Consider the following 13,757-nt stretch of genomic DNA (forward strand, 5'->3'; position numbering starts at 1 on the left):
TAGGTCCCTTCCAGCTCTACAATTGTATGACTCTCCTCTACTGTATTTCCCAAACAAAAATGCTGACCCAGACACACAAGCTTGTGTACACCCACATGAATGCCCACATGGGCACAACGATACACCAACTCTTATGCTTGTATCAGTCCCCACAACACACATATATGGATGTAAAGAAAGGCACGCAGACAGGGACATTTGCACACAGCAGGAACTCCCACCCAGACGAACTGGCATGGAGGCATACACAAAAGGGAAAAAAAATCATTTTTAACACAAATGAATGTCACTCAGACTTTTAAAGCCAGAAGGGACCATTGTGATCATCTAGTCTGACCAGCACATGGCAGGCCACAGAACCTCACCCACCCACTCCCATAATAAGCTCCCACACACCTCAAAACACGTGCAGATGCCAGGGCACATACATGAACACACATGTAGAAAAGAATACCCATTCATGCATTTCCAAGCACACACACACACACATTTGAAGACCCAGCACACACAATCTTTTCTAAGCACTTGAATACAAATGTGTACAAACAAACAGAGTAAGGGAGCAAATTCTGCTTTTGAGCTATGACCATGCAAATCTGAAGCAATTCCATTAAGCTCTATTCTGCATTGACACTGGTGTAATAACAGGTTTCAGAGTAACAGCCGTGTTAGTCTGTATTCGCAAAAAGAAAAGGAGTACTTGTGGCACCTTAGAGACTAACCAATTTATTTGAGCATGAGCTTTTGTGAGCTACAGCTCACTTCATCGGATGCATGCCGTGGAAACTGCAGCAGACTTTATTTATACACAGAGAATATGAAAAAATACCTCCTCCCACCCCACTGTCCTGCTGGTAATAGCTTATCTAAAGTGACCAGAGTCCAACCCCTTTTATGCTCAACCTCAAATAGGTATAAAGAGCCATAGACGCACATTGTCATATGCACTCTCACGTGGCCGCCTAAACCACATGTATACTCTCAAATGCTCACATGCCCTGTGTGTGCAGTTAAGCACAGTTATCATGCACGTGAATGCGTGGATCTTGCACTCTGACAGGCAAACATCAAGGAAGCCCCATGGCATGCTGTGTGCATTTGTCCCATCTCACAGTTGCCTTGAGTTCTCAAGACCTTTCTTTGCTTGAGGTTGAAAAGTATATTAGCAGGGAATATGGGGCTTCTTCTAACAGGAATCTGAAAGGAGAATAAAGAAAAATTCCCTTTCCTCATTCAGCCACAAACCTTACAAAATTGCGCAGGATACCAGAGTGGTAGGAGCCTCTATAGAACAGAATTTGGCATTGTATAGCTACTTTCACACCCAGATTGTGCCAGGCGTTCAAACCAACGCAACCATATCAATGCAACTGTTAAGTAAGGGTTCAGCAACAGCCTTGATTAGAAGCTGTTTTATTGAGAGATCGTAGCCAGGATACTGGTGTTATCCCTTCCTCCTTCCCAAAAGCACCACGGAATCAGTTGGGCCTCCAAGGGCCAAACCCACCTATCAGGCAGAAGGGATCTCACAGGTTAGTGTCTCATCCGAAGGGCAGGCCTCATAACACAGCAGCACCCTTCTGCAGTGTCAGCCCTGGTTGTGAGCCCAAGTCCTAGGGCACAGGTCAGATAGAGTTGTGATGGGCACCAATATTAGAACGTGAATGGTGGGGGAGAGATGGAGAGATAGGACACATAGATAGATCAGAAGGCCCATTCCCCAAAGTGATGGGAAGGTAACGTGTGCCTAGCCTCACAGATTTTAAGGCAGAAGGGACCATTACGATCATCTAGTCTGCCCTCCTGCTGAGCATGCTGAACTTGCGGAGACCTGGCCCACCCTGCTTGGAAGCAAAGCCACTGCCTCTTGCTTTCTTTTGTATTGTTTACCTATTTATTTAGCTGTCAGTACAGTGATAGCCAGGAGAATACGGGGAGCCACAGCTGTCTGCCCTGATTGACAGGTGCGTCCTGCTGGCTCGTTCTCCCTCCCCCACCTAATTGGATAATATCCCCTCCTCGCTGAGCCCTCTCTGCAGTGTGTGTTTGTTCATTTCCGGTGGCTTGGGTCTTTCTGAGAGGAGATTAAAAGGTGCCTGCTGCGTGGGTTTGTTAGCAAGGATCTCCGTGGGTCTCCCTCTTGCCAGCCCTCTGTAGCTTGTGGAAGTAACATAGTCGTCGAGAGAGGACGTCTTATATCTTGAGACAAACCACATACCTCCAGGGCGCGCCTCTACGCTGGAAGAGAGTGGGCGTGAGACAAGAGAACAACCCAAGTCTCTCCAAGGTCTCAGTGCAGGCACACTGAATGCAATGACTCAGCCCCCTTGGAAGCGACGGGGTGAGACGAACTAGAGCCAGTATCCCTGAAAGGACTTCAGAGGTAGAAATAGAACAATCTGAATCTCTGTCCTCCTCGACGCAACCCCCATGTCACTGGCACAGCACTGGGGGGACACGATTTGATTTGACTGGAAAAGGTGATCATAGCAGGGCCCAAACAGAAGGTGGCAGAGTATAAAAGTGACAGGTTTCAGAGTAGCAGCCGTGTTAGTCTGTGTCCACAAAAAGAACAGGAGGACTTGTGGCACCTTAGAGACTAACAAATTTATTAGCGCATAAGCTTTCGTGAGCTACAGCTCACTTCATTGGATGCATGCAGTGGAAAATATAGTGGGGAGATTTTATGTACACAGAGAACATGAAACAATGGGTGTTACCATACACACTGTAAGGAGAGTGATCAGGTAAGGTGAGCTATTACCAGCAGGAGAGAAAAAAAACCTTTTGTAGTGATAATGAAGGTGGGCCATTTCCAGCAGTTGACAAGAACGTGTGAGGAACAGTCAGGGATGGGGGGGAATAAACATGGAGAAATAGTTTTACTTAGTGTAATGACACATCCACTCCCAGTCTTTATTCAAGCCTAACGTAATGGTGTCCAGTTTGCAAATTAATTCCAATTCAGCAGTCTCTCATTGGAGTCTGGTTTTGAAGTTTTTTTGTTGAAGAATTGCAACTTTTAGGTCTGTAATTGAGTGACCAGAGAGATTGAAGTGTTCTCCAGCTGGTTTTTGAATGTTATAATTCCTGACGTCTGATTTGTGTCCATTTATTCTTTTATGTAGAGACTGTTCAGTTTGGCCAATGTACATGGTAGAGGGGCATTGCTGGCACATGATGGCATATATCACATTGGTAGATGTGCAAGTGAACGAGCCTCTGATAGTGTGGCTGATGTGATTAGGCCCTATGATGGTGTCCCCTGAATAGATATGTGGACACAGTTGGCAACGGGCTTTGTTGCAAGGATAGGTTCCTGGGTTAGTGTTTTTGTTGTGTGGTGTATGGTTGCTGGTGAGTATTTGCTTCAGGTTGGGGGGCTGTCTGTAAGCAAGGACTTGCTTGTCTCCCAGGATCTGTGAGAGTGAGGGATCGTCCTTCAGGATAGGTTGTAGATCCTTGATGATGCGCTGGAGAGGTTTTAGTTGGGGGCTGAAGGTGACGGCTAGTGGCATTCTGTTATTTTCTTTGTTGGGCCTGTCCTGTAGTAGGTGACTTCTGGGTACTCTTCTGGCTCTGTCAATCTGTTTCTTCACTTCAGCAGGTGGGTATTGTAGTTGTAAGAACACTTGATAGAGATCTTCTAGGTGTTTGTCTCTGTCTGAGGGGTTGGAGCAAATATGGTTGTATCATAGAGCTTGGCTGTAGACAATGTACCGTGTGATGTGGTCTGGATGAAAGCTGGAGGCATGTAGGTAAGTATAGCAGTCAGTAGGTTTCCGGTATACGGTGACCATCGCTTATTAGCACTGTAGTGTCCAGGAAGTGGATCTCTTGTGTGGACTGGTCCAGGCTGAGGTTGATGGTAGGATGGAAATTGTTGAAATCATGGTGGAATTCCTCAAGGGCTTCTTTTCCATGGGTCCAGATGATGAAGATGTCATCAATAAAAGTGCTGAGCCCTAGTGCATGGTAGATATGGTATTCCTAGCTTCCACAGCTTTTAACATGCACAGCCTGCCATTCAGCCCTGACACACACACACACACCTACCATCAATCCTGGACACACCCAGAGGCGTGGCACACACCAGCATTCCAAATCCCTGTACCAGGACATACCGATTAAAAGCAGTACAAATGCCATGGAGCCAAACGTTTGGGTAATCGGGGGACCTTGATAGCCCTTTGTAGAAGAAGTCGTGAAACACATTGCTAACGCCTAAAAATACATACTAGGGAAGAGAAGAGCATAAGAGCTTTCAGTGTACATTCTGTATGATCCGGTTAGAGTCAATAAGAGTCAGTAACATAGTAAAGACAGATCCAATACAATACTCCAGATCCAAACCCCCCTGAATGCCAAGGGAGTTCAAATCCAAACCTGAACCTGGGCTGTTACTGAAAAGGGTGGCGGCAAGTTACCATTACAAGACTGGGAGTTCTTCAAAGGAGCTGAGCTGTTATAGTTCATTAGTTAGTTTATAATCAGTGAGCTATGTATGCAAATCTGCAGAACATGGGTGAGAGGGCTATATACCATGATCATTATATCTGATAAGGTGGATGAGGAGGAATTCATAAGTAGGCAACCAGAATAAATGATTTACCAGAGTAATAAAAGATCAAGGCAATTGTTCCTAATGCATCTCGGAATATCTAAAGCCTGAAGTGGAATGGTGTATACCCTGAGGCTGTCGGCCCCATTAAAACTTCTTGCAATAAACAAACATCTTGCATTGCGTTATCCAAAAGGTGGAAACCTGTTCAGAAGGTTCCTTTCGCTCTCATTCCACCCGGAAACCAACACTGGGTAAAAATCTGTCCAACAAGGGTCTGATTCTCCTTTTAAATAAGACCCCTTTCCAGTGCTCTAGTAATGTAAAGGGGTGTGACTTCTAAAGCACATCAACATGTTGTGCCGTAAACTGTAACTGGCCCATGTAGACCCTGCTGGCAAAAACTAAAAGTTCCCTAGTGCACTTTAACATTGTGCTGTCCCACTGGAGAACTTTTAGCCTGTGTCAGAGGGGTCTGCACAGGCCGGTTAACATGCAACATATTAGTGCGCTTTAGAAATCAAACCACTCTAGCATGCTTTGCCACTGCATGTAGACAAGCCCTTGGAGCTCATCTACACATGGAGTTCGTCTGGAGTAGCTATTCCTGATTAATGACTCCTGATTAGCTTCCTGTGTAGATTAGGCTAATTTGGAATGAGGCACTCTGATTTCAGAATAAGAGAATCCAGAGATGGAGTTGATTAGGAACAGTCATATTCACCTTCTATTCACCTTATTCCACATTAACTTCCAAGTGTAGACAAGTCCTTGGTGTAATTATGAATCACATCTTTCAAAATCCAATCAAATCCTCACTCCAGTTCTCAGGCAACGAATGACATTTATGAATAGTGGTTTAAATAGTGCCCTTTGTTTGACCCTCTCAAATCTAAGCTAGTTTGAACCTCGAAGTCCAGGCTCAGTTTATAGACACAAACATGGGGACTGAAAAAAGAAAGGACAGGACTGGATCCATAAAGATGCTGTATTAATTTAGGGTTGGACTTTGTCACCCTTACTCACAGTGAGTAAGCCCTTACTCTGCGAGTAGTTTCACTGACGTTGTAACATGACGCCCAAGGATGCGTTCACTGGCACTGGGGAATCAACTCAGGACCTGCGATATAAAACCACAAGCCTCTACTGCCTCAGCTAAAAGAGCCAGTTCTGTTGTCTCAAAGGCCATAGCAGGTTCACAAACGTCTATATGGTCCAGGCACTAAAGTGGGACACAAAGCGATACTGCATAATCATAGACTACAAAGTCGGTGGGCCAGATGATGACACTCATATTTATTTGGAGCAGTACTTTACCTCCATGAATAGTTCCATGGAGATCAGAGGGCCAGACTCTTCACTCTGGATGCACCTTACTCCATGAGTAGCCCCGTTGAAATCCATGGGCATCTTCAAGGAGTACAGTAAGCAAGTGTGACAAAAGCTGGCCTTGACAACGCTTCAAACAATCAACCCAACAAAGCCCTTGTGGGAATAAAATCAGACAAACCCAACATGCCAAAATGCGAGTCAGAAAGAACACAGCAAGCAGGAGACTGCAACTGGGAACATTTTTCCAGAAGGAACAACGCCAGCGCAAGGGGAAACCGCAGAGTGGCAGCAGCCAAGCAAAGGCCAGGATGTTGCAGAGGACCTGGGGATAATGTGCTCTTCAGAGCTTCTTGCTGCTCCTTTAGGGCTCTATCCAATTATTATTAGTATTTATAATACAGCAGCACCTAAGGGCCCCAGCCAAAAGCAGCACCTTGCTGTTCTAGGGATTGAACACACACAACATAAAGCCAGGTCTACACTACAGACTTCTGCCGGCAGAGCCGCAGCGATCAGGGATGTGATTTGTGACTGACAGAGGTGTGCCAGCAAAAGCCCCTTGCGCAGGCGTAGTTATACTGGCAAAAAGGCCCTTTTATTGGTATAACGTTGGGGGCAGTGAAATAAGCTATAGCATACCAGTAAAAACACAGCATTGCTGGTGTAAGCCGTGTCCACATGAGGCGAGCTTTGCCGGTATAGTACCCAAGTACAGTGTTCCTAGTGTATACATGGCTAAGACACAGTCCCTGCCCCAACGAGCATATTGTCTAAATAGACAAAGGGTGGTGGTGGGGGGGAGGGTTAACAGGGGCACAGCGAGGTGAAGTGGCCAAGCCAGGAGCAGAGCCTAGTTCTGTGAAACCCACTCCAGCGCCCTATCCACTAAACCTCCAGTTCAGTGAGTCTTTGACTTCAGTTGGAGCAGGATGGGGCCATTACAAAGATACACCTCTGGCACCGCACTTCCTGTCCAACTGCCTGCTGCTGACCATAACATGTACACAGAGGATGCGTGGGCCTAGCCTGAGAACCTCATAGATTCATAACATAGGCGCCAACTCCACGGGTGCTCAGTGGTTGCTTAGCATCCAACAGCAGCCAAGCTTCCCCCCCCGCAGCGCTTCCCACCCGTCAGCGGCCCCACTGATCAACTCCTACCTCCCAGCACCTCCTGCACACTACGGAACAGCTGTTCAGCGGCATGCAGGAGGTGCTTCGAGGGAGGGGGAGGAGTGGGGATGGGGTGCACTCAGGGGAGGGGACAGGAAGAGACAGGGAGGGGGCGGAGCAGGGGCAGGAAGAGGTGGGGGCTTGGAGGAAGGGGTGGAGTGGGGGCGGGTCTGGGGCAGAGGGGGGGCGGGGTCGAGCACCACCCTGGGTAGAGAAAAAGTTGGCACCAATGATTCGTAGATTATAAGGCCAGAAGAAGCCACTGTGATTATCTAGTCTGACTTCCTGTATAACACAGGCCATTGCACTTCCCATTGCAGCTGACCATGCTCCCTTTGGGACATAGACACAATCAGCACATTGGAAGAAAGGAGTGAAATCCTGTCTCCACTGAAATCAATGAGAGTTTTGTCACTGACCTGAGGGGAGTCAGGATTTCATTCTAGGGGATATCTTGCCCTGCTTCTGTGCTGGGAGGGGTTCCCTGCACTCATTAAGGACAGGGCAGGGGTTAGCCCTTAGTTTGCATAACTTCCATAATGCAATGCTCTGCCTTAAAAAGGTTTGATTTAAGTTATGACATGCCACCAGTGATTAGAAAGTCGGGTAAGATTTGCTTTTCAGCTCTTTTCTCTGAAACTGTCATTAAAAATGATTGATAGCTAAGACAAAGTCTAAGCAACAACATGATTAGAGCGGAGACCCACCATAAATTTAAAGGCTTTTTTCCCCCTGTTACACTGTATCAAGTTACTAGAACAGTATAACCGTATGCATCCAGGGACGGCAAAGTCTGATGACTGAAACTCAACTGCTAAGTGTTTAAAAGGTGATATCTCATGAAACACATGTTGGTTGCTCAGGTTAAAACAATGATTCCTTGTAGAAAATAATAAACCACTCCTTTAAGAAAAAGAAGTTACATTGTAAAATGACATTCCCCATAACAGCAGACTAATAAGCCGCTGGACATGGTGAGCTGTGGTGCACAGCACGGTGATAATGCTCTGCAAATGCTGAGAGGGGAGAGAGAGAAAAAATGGGCTGAGATTTTCAGAGCTGCATTAAAGGATTTGGCTAGAGCTGATCAGAATTTCATTTTCCCGTGGAAAGTTTTTTCCATTGAAAATTTTCACTTTTCATTAAAATAACCCCTGAATTCTGATGTTTTTAACAAAAACTTGAAATTTTCTGTGGGAAGAAGACAATTTGCATGCAAAAAAAAAATCTTTAGTCAATATCCCAATTGTCTGTCAAAAACCAGTTTTGACAGAAGATTTTCAATCTTAGATGGAATGGGGTGTCCAAAAACCTGAGGCATCTATGGAAATCTCAGCCTGGGAGATTACATAAAATACAAGGATTAGCAAAAAATATGTTGCCACCCTTTTTTGTCTTGTTTTTACTTAAATGAACCATTGCAACACAGTGACGTGGCATCATTCAGATGCCACATGGTACAACACACCCCATGCGTGGAGATATTATGCAGTATCAGCTAGGTAGACTTGAGGCAGTTCAGCTAAAATAAGAAATCTCCTGAAATTTTTGCCCATTTAAAAAAACAAAACAAATTCAAGCCTTAAATATTTGAGGTTCTGAAATATTCAGTTTGAGTATCTTCAGTACTGATTTCAGGAACTGGAACTGGAAGAGACAAAAATACCATAGGGAAAGGTTGGTCTTACAGTATTTTAACCAGAAGTAGCAAGAATCTCAACAGAAAACTTGTCTGCACAAAATTTTTATCATAATTTTGCATAGGCTTGGAAAGTTTGGATCCACCTCCTAATTTCTGGAGCTCAGGTTAAAATCTGGTTTAAGTGGGAGCAAGTCCACTGAAATCAAAGGATTTGCATCTACTTATGCTAGGTCTGGATTTGGCACATCACATTTGAAGTTTTTGAGGTTTGTCCTGCTTAGTAGATGCAGTAGTGCTAATAGGATTATGGATTGTCTTGTCTGCATTAGCCATCACAGCTGAATCAGTGCTGCGTTAGATACTGCTACAGTAACATTATAGTTTCCACAAAGATGCTTCAGCAATTTACCCTGGTGATTAAACTGCAGCCATATATTGTGCAGAATAAATAACAGGGTAACTGTGAATTATGGGGCTGCGATTCCATCGACGGGTTCTGGTGACATCATAAACCACAAGAACCAAGCCTGAGTCATCAGAACTCCCGAGATGGAATTATAAGACCTAGCATTCAAATTGTGCTCTTCAAAGATATTTGATATAATATATGGATCTGACAGAATGAGGGAGCAAGGCAGAGACAGACCGCCAGTCTCTAGGCCGACCACGCACTCTCCTGGCCACCATGAGTCTGCAGCCAGAGAGTGGTAACAGCTGCAGCTGCCACAGAGCACTGGAGACAGACCGCCGGGCATTCGGCTCAGCCAGGTACGTCTTTAGTCTGTTGTGAAATGTAAGATTGATCTCCCCTGTGGGACTGCAGGGAGCAGCACGTGAACAGGCTCTTAGCCTTGCAGCCAGCCCATGTAATCTGGATTCCCAGCAAGGGGTTCTAGGAGTGTCAGAAGCCATGAAGCACCAGGGGAGGGATAGCAACTGAATTAGGAGCTCTGTTTCCTTAGCGAATTCATTGAACCTCAAGAGTTATGAGTTCAGGTTAGAGCCACAAAGTTCAGCAAGCTGCATTCCACCCTGTGTTGCAACTTTATGATGCTAGACTTCAGGTCCTATTGGGGTCCATTGCAGTTTTGTACACAGACTGAGGCTATTATATATAATATGTGCTGGCTGCAAGTTTTCTCTTCTGTAAGAGGGTTAATGGGACAGGTTCTCAACTAGTCTAAATCGGTGACATTGATTTACACAAGCTGAGGATCCGGCCCAATGCCTATGGAGTTGGGGTAATATATTCCTGCTGTTAATGACAGTGGTGGTTGATAGCCATTGATTGCTTTGTACATTTTGGCCCATTAAATGTTATTTAAACATGCTGATGTATCAGCGGACTGAGTAACTCAGAAGACTGGTGATAGCAGATGGAACCTTTCACCTCTAAAGGTTGCCAGTTCAAACCTAACATTCACCAAGACGTATCATTAGCAGTTAACAAAAATGAAGCTGTGTTTCTGTCCCTCTCTCTGGGTTTGGGATAAATTTAGTAACCACCCTGTGGTTGTTCTCTGAGCCATAGAAATGAGCTGGTAGTTCTGAGTTTTATTCCCCACAGGACAGGAGTCCACATCACAAAAGCCAACACCATATTGAACACCCTGGTTGCAAGAATCAGCAAAGAGGCCAAAACTGTCCTTGAACTGGACAAACAATATGGTGACCTTCCAAAAGTGAAGTAAACACCTACCTTATCTCTTTCCTTCCCTTACACCCCGCCATTATATCTCATGCAGCAGCTTGAGTTCATGGATCCAGGTTCTTAGTTTGACCCTCTTCTAGGCAAAATATACACATAGGGTGTAATTTTTTAAAGTATTCAGCATTGGCCTAACTCTGATCCCGCTGAAGTCAATGATTAAGCTCCCACGGGGAACTGTTAGACCAATATTGAGCACTTTTGAAAATCCCACACATATATTTTTTGATATAGTGTATAATGAGACGTGCACCGTAATGCACTTTATTAGACACAGAAACAAAACCACATTTTAATAGCTTTTTATATCGATTTTAGAGCGGTGGATCACATGACTGCAATAAAGTACATTTTTCAGAGTCTAAAAAAAACAACAAACTATTGAGCTTGATTCTGACCTCAGTGTAAATCTGGAATGACTTGAATGAAGTCAGTTACTTCAGAGTTATACCAGCGTGAACGAGATCAGAATGTGGTACATTATGTTTTTGCTTGCAATTCACCTTATCTTGCCTCTCCTTGATATGAAGAGGAGTCATATGGACGAAGATTTCAGAAAATGTCCATGTCTTTTGTAACTGGAAAACAAGTGGCAGGGTTAAGCGTTATTAAAAGTCTCTTGACCCAGTGGAACTATGTTTTCTTGCATCAGGTCTGAATTTGTCCCTATGTGTCTATCTTCCAATTTGTAAGGGTTCCCTCTACCCACCCATCATATTTTTGGCTGTTGTCCATGCTGTATGGGTTTGCGCCATTGCTTCTCCTTTTCACGATCATGGCTTATGTTTGTCTTGGTATTTCTTAGACAGTTGCAGTTTTCATCGGGTGCTTTATCGGGGGGATAATACTCCTGACCCACTTTGCAATTCCAGTTCCTTCAGCTGCCCTGGGAAATCAATAATCTTTGCAATACTTCACTGCAGCTGTGCTACGAACAAGGGGCAGCTTTGTTTAGTGGACGGGGCTGTGATGCTGGTCTGGGGTCTATATCTGGCTCTGGCACTGACTTGCTCTATGACTCTGAGCAAGTCATTTTATCTCTGTTGCCCTTTGTCTTGTCCCAAATGTAGGTTCTTTAGAGCAGGGACGGTTTCTCACTCACTGTTTGTACAGTGTCTAGCACAATGGGGACCTGATCTGAGCCTCTAGATGGTATCGCAATATAAATAATAACTGTAACAACAGAATTCATTTCACGAATGACCCAAAGACTCAAGATCATTTCAAATGAATCTACCAGTCCCTCCATTCCAAGTGCACTGAGGGTGGGAAAAGAACTCAGCTTCTTTGTCATATTCATTTTGCCCTCCTAACCATCGACCCACAACATTGCCTCCTCTAACGTGGCTGCGGGGGAAAGTTCCACTCATCACAGTCAGAGCATCCAGCGCCCTCTTGGGGGTCAGAAAAACAAGCATACTTGCTTTTCATTTGAGAAGAGCTCCCATATGAGATTCACTTGACTTGATTTGGGAAAACCCTGCAGGATAAAGTCCCCTCTCTCCCCCTAACTCCTACCTGAAAAAGGAGGAGGAAAAAAGCCTGAAACTGACTTTTTGTAGATTAATTTTACTTCCGTACGAGCTTCACTTGGAATAAACCAAATAAATAAAAGACACTGAAAACAAAACAACAACAAACCCTGAAGCCTTTCTTTTAGTGTCACTGTTTCCACACAGAAGAGTAAAGCAAAGAGGTTTCCAAATCCAGATTTATTAAATTAAGCTATTTCCTCTCTACAAGAGGTTGGCAGGACGAGGAGCAAGGTTTGAAGTTTTATTTCTCATCAGATTTCACTTGCTGAGCACATGCCCCAAGTAAAATGGCCCGAAAAGAAGTAGAAAAATAAAAAGAAGCACTCAAGAAAGGGAAATATCCCTTTGGAATGCGTGACAGAGAATCCAGGACAGCAACCCTGGCGTACAAGGCGCTTCAAGGGGGTCCTTTCACCCCTAGTCACATTTCTGATGGTCAAGCAGAAACCTAGTCTCAGCTGCATGCGTATTTGGGTTACATGAATGCAATTAACACTGCCTGCCGCTGACCTGCTGCTTCTAAACTCTCCATCTTCTTCTCCTCCCTCAGGTCAGCCCATCTCATGTGTTTCTATGTCTGGTAGCTGAAAACTGGGTCTTGTTGTTCCACATTCACCTCCCTGGGATAGTTCTTGCATCTCACAGCTCAACGAGAGATGACATCTCAGGTTTGCTGGAAACCTCAGGAATCTGAACAGCCCACCGGCTGAGAGCTAATTGCTCCTTATAGTCGTATCCTGGGTGACAGAAGCACTGATCCAACTGTACTTGACGTATAAGAGAAGACTACCATCGACTTCCAGAGGAGCAGAATTAGGTCCACAGAGAGTACTATAAGCAGGACACTAGATGGAATCCATTCCAAGAGGGCACCAACATCCATTGCTGGATATTCTCTTTATTCCATGTTCATGAAAAGAATGGGATTTCTCTGCTTGCCTCACAATGGGGCAGAATTCCTTGGTTATTTCTGTTCATTCAGAAGCTATCATGGCCAAGTTCCAGATAGGGATTCAGCACATTTCAGTCTCTATATTCATTCAATACCAGGTTTCCACTGCCAGATCTCAACCACAGTCTGGATGGACAGCTGGGGTGAAAAGGGGATTCAATTGCCAGGCTCATTTAGTCAACGTCAAGTGCATGATTGTTGTGACAATCCATTGCAGCACTTTGAGACCTGTGCATGGAATGGGTTATCTAAGTCTTTAAAGAAGGGAAGGGAAGAATAAGTTATCTTATTAGCAAAAAGAAAAGGAGTACTTGTGGCACCTTAGAGACTAACCAATTTATTAGAGCATAAGCTTTCGTGAGCTACAGCTCACTTCCTCAGATGCATATCGTGGAAACTGCAGCAGGCTTTATATATACACAGAGAATATGAAACAATACCTCCTCCCACCCCACTGTCCTGCTGGTAATAGCTTATCTAAAGTGATCATCAGGTGGGCCATTTCCAGCACAAATCCAGGTTTTCTCACCCTCCACCCCCCCACACAAATTCACTCTCCTGCTGGTGATAGCCCATCCAAAGTGACAACTCTTTACACAATGTGCATGACAATCAAGTTGGGCTATTTCCTGCACAAATCCAGGTTTTCTCACATCCCCCCACCCCCATACACACACAAACTCACTCTCCTGCTGGTAATAGCTCATCCAAACTGACCACTCTTCAAGTTTAAATCCAAGTTAAACCAGAACATCTTGGGGGGGGGTAGGAAAAAACAAGAGGAAACAGGCTACCTTGCATAATGACTTAGCCACTCCCAGTCTCTATTTAAGCCTAAATTAATAGTATCCAAT

Source organism: Lepidochelys kempii, chromosome 15, assembly GCF_965140285.1.
Source record: "Lepidochelys kempii isolate rLepKem1 chromosome 15, rLepKem1.hap1, whole genome shotgun sequence".
In the NCBI taxonomy this organism is placed as follows: Eukaryota; Metazoa; Chordata; order Testudines; family Cheloniidae; genus Lepidochelys; species Lepidochelys kempii.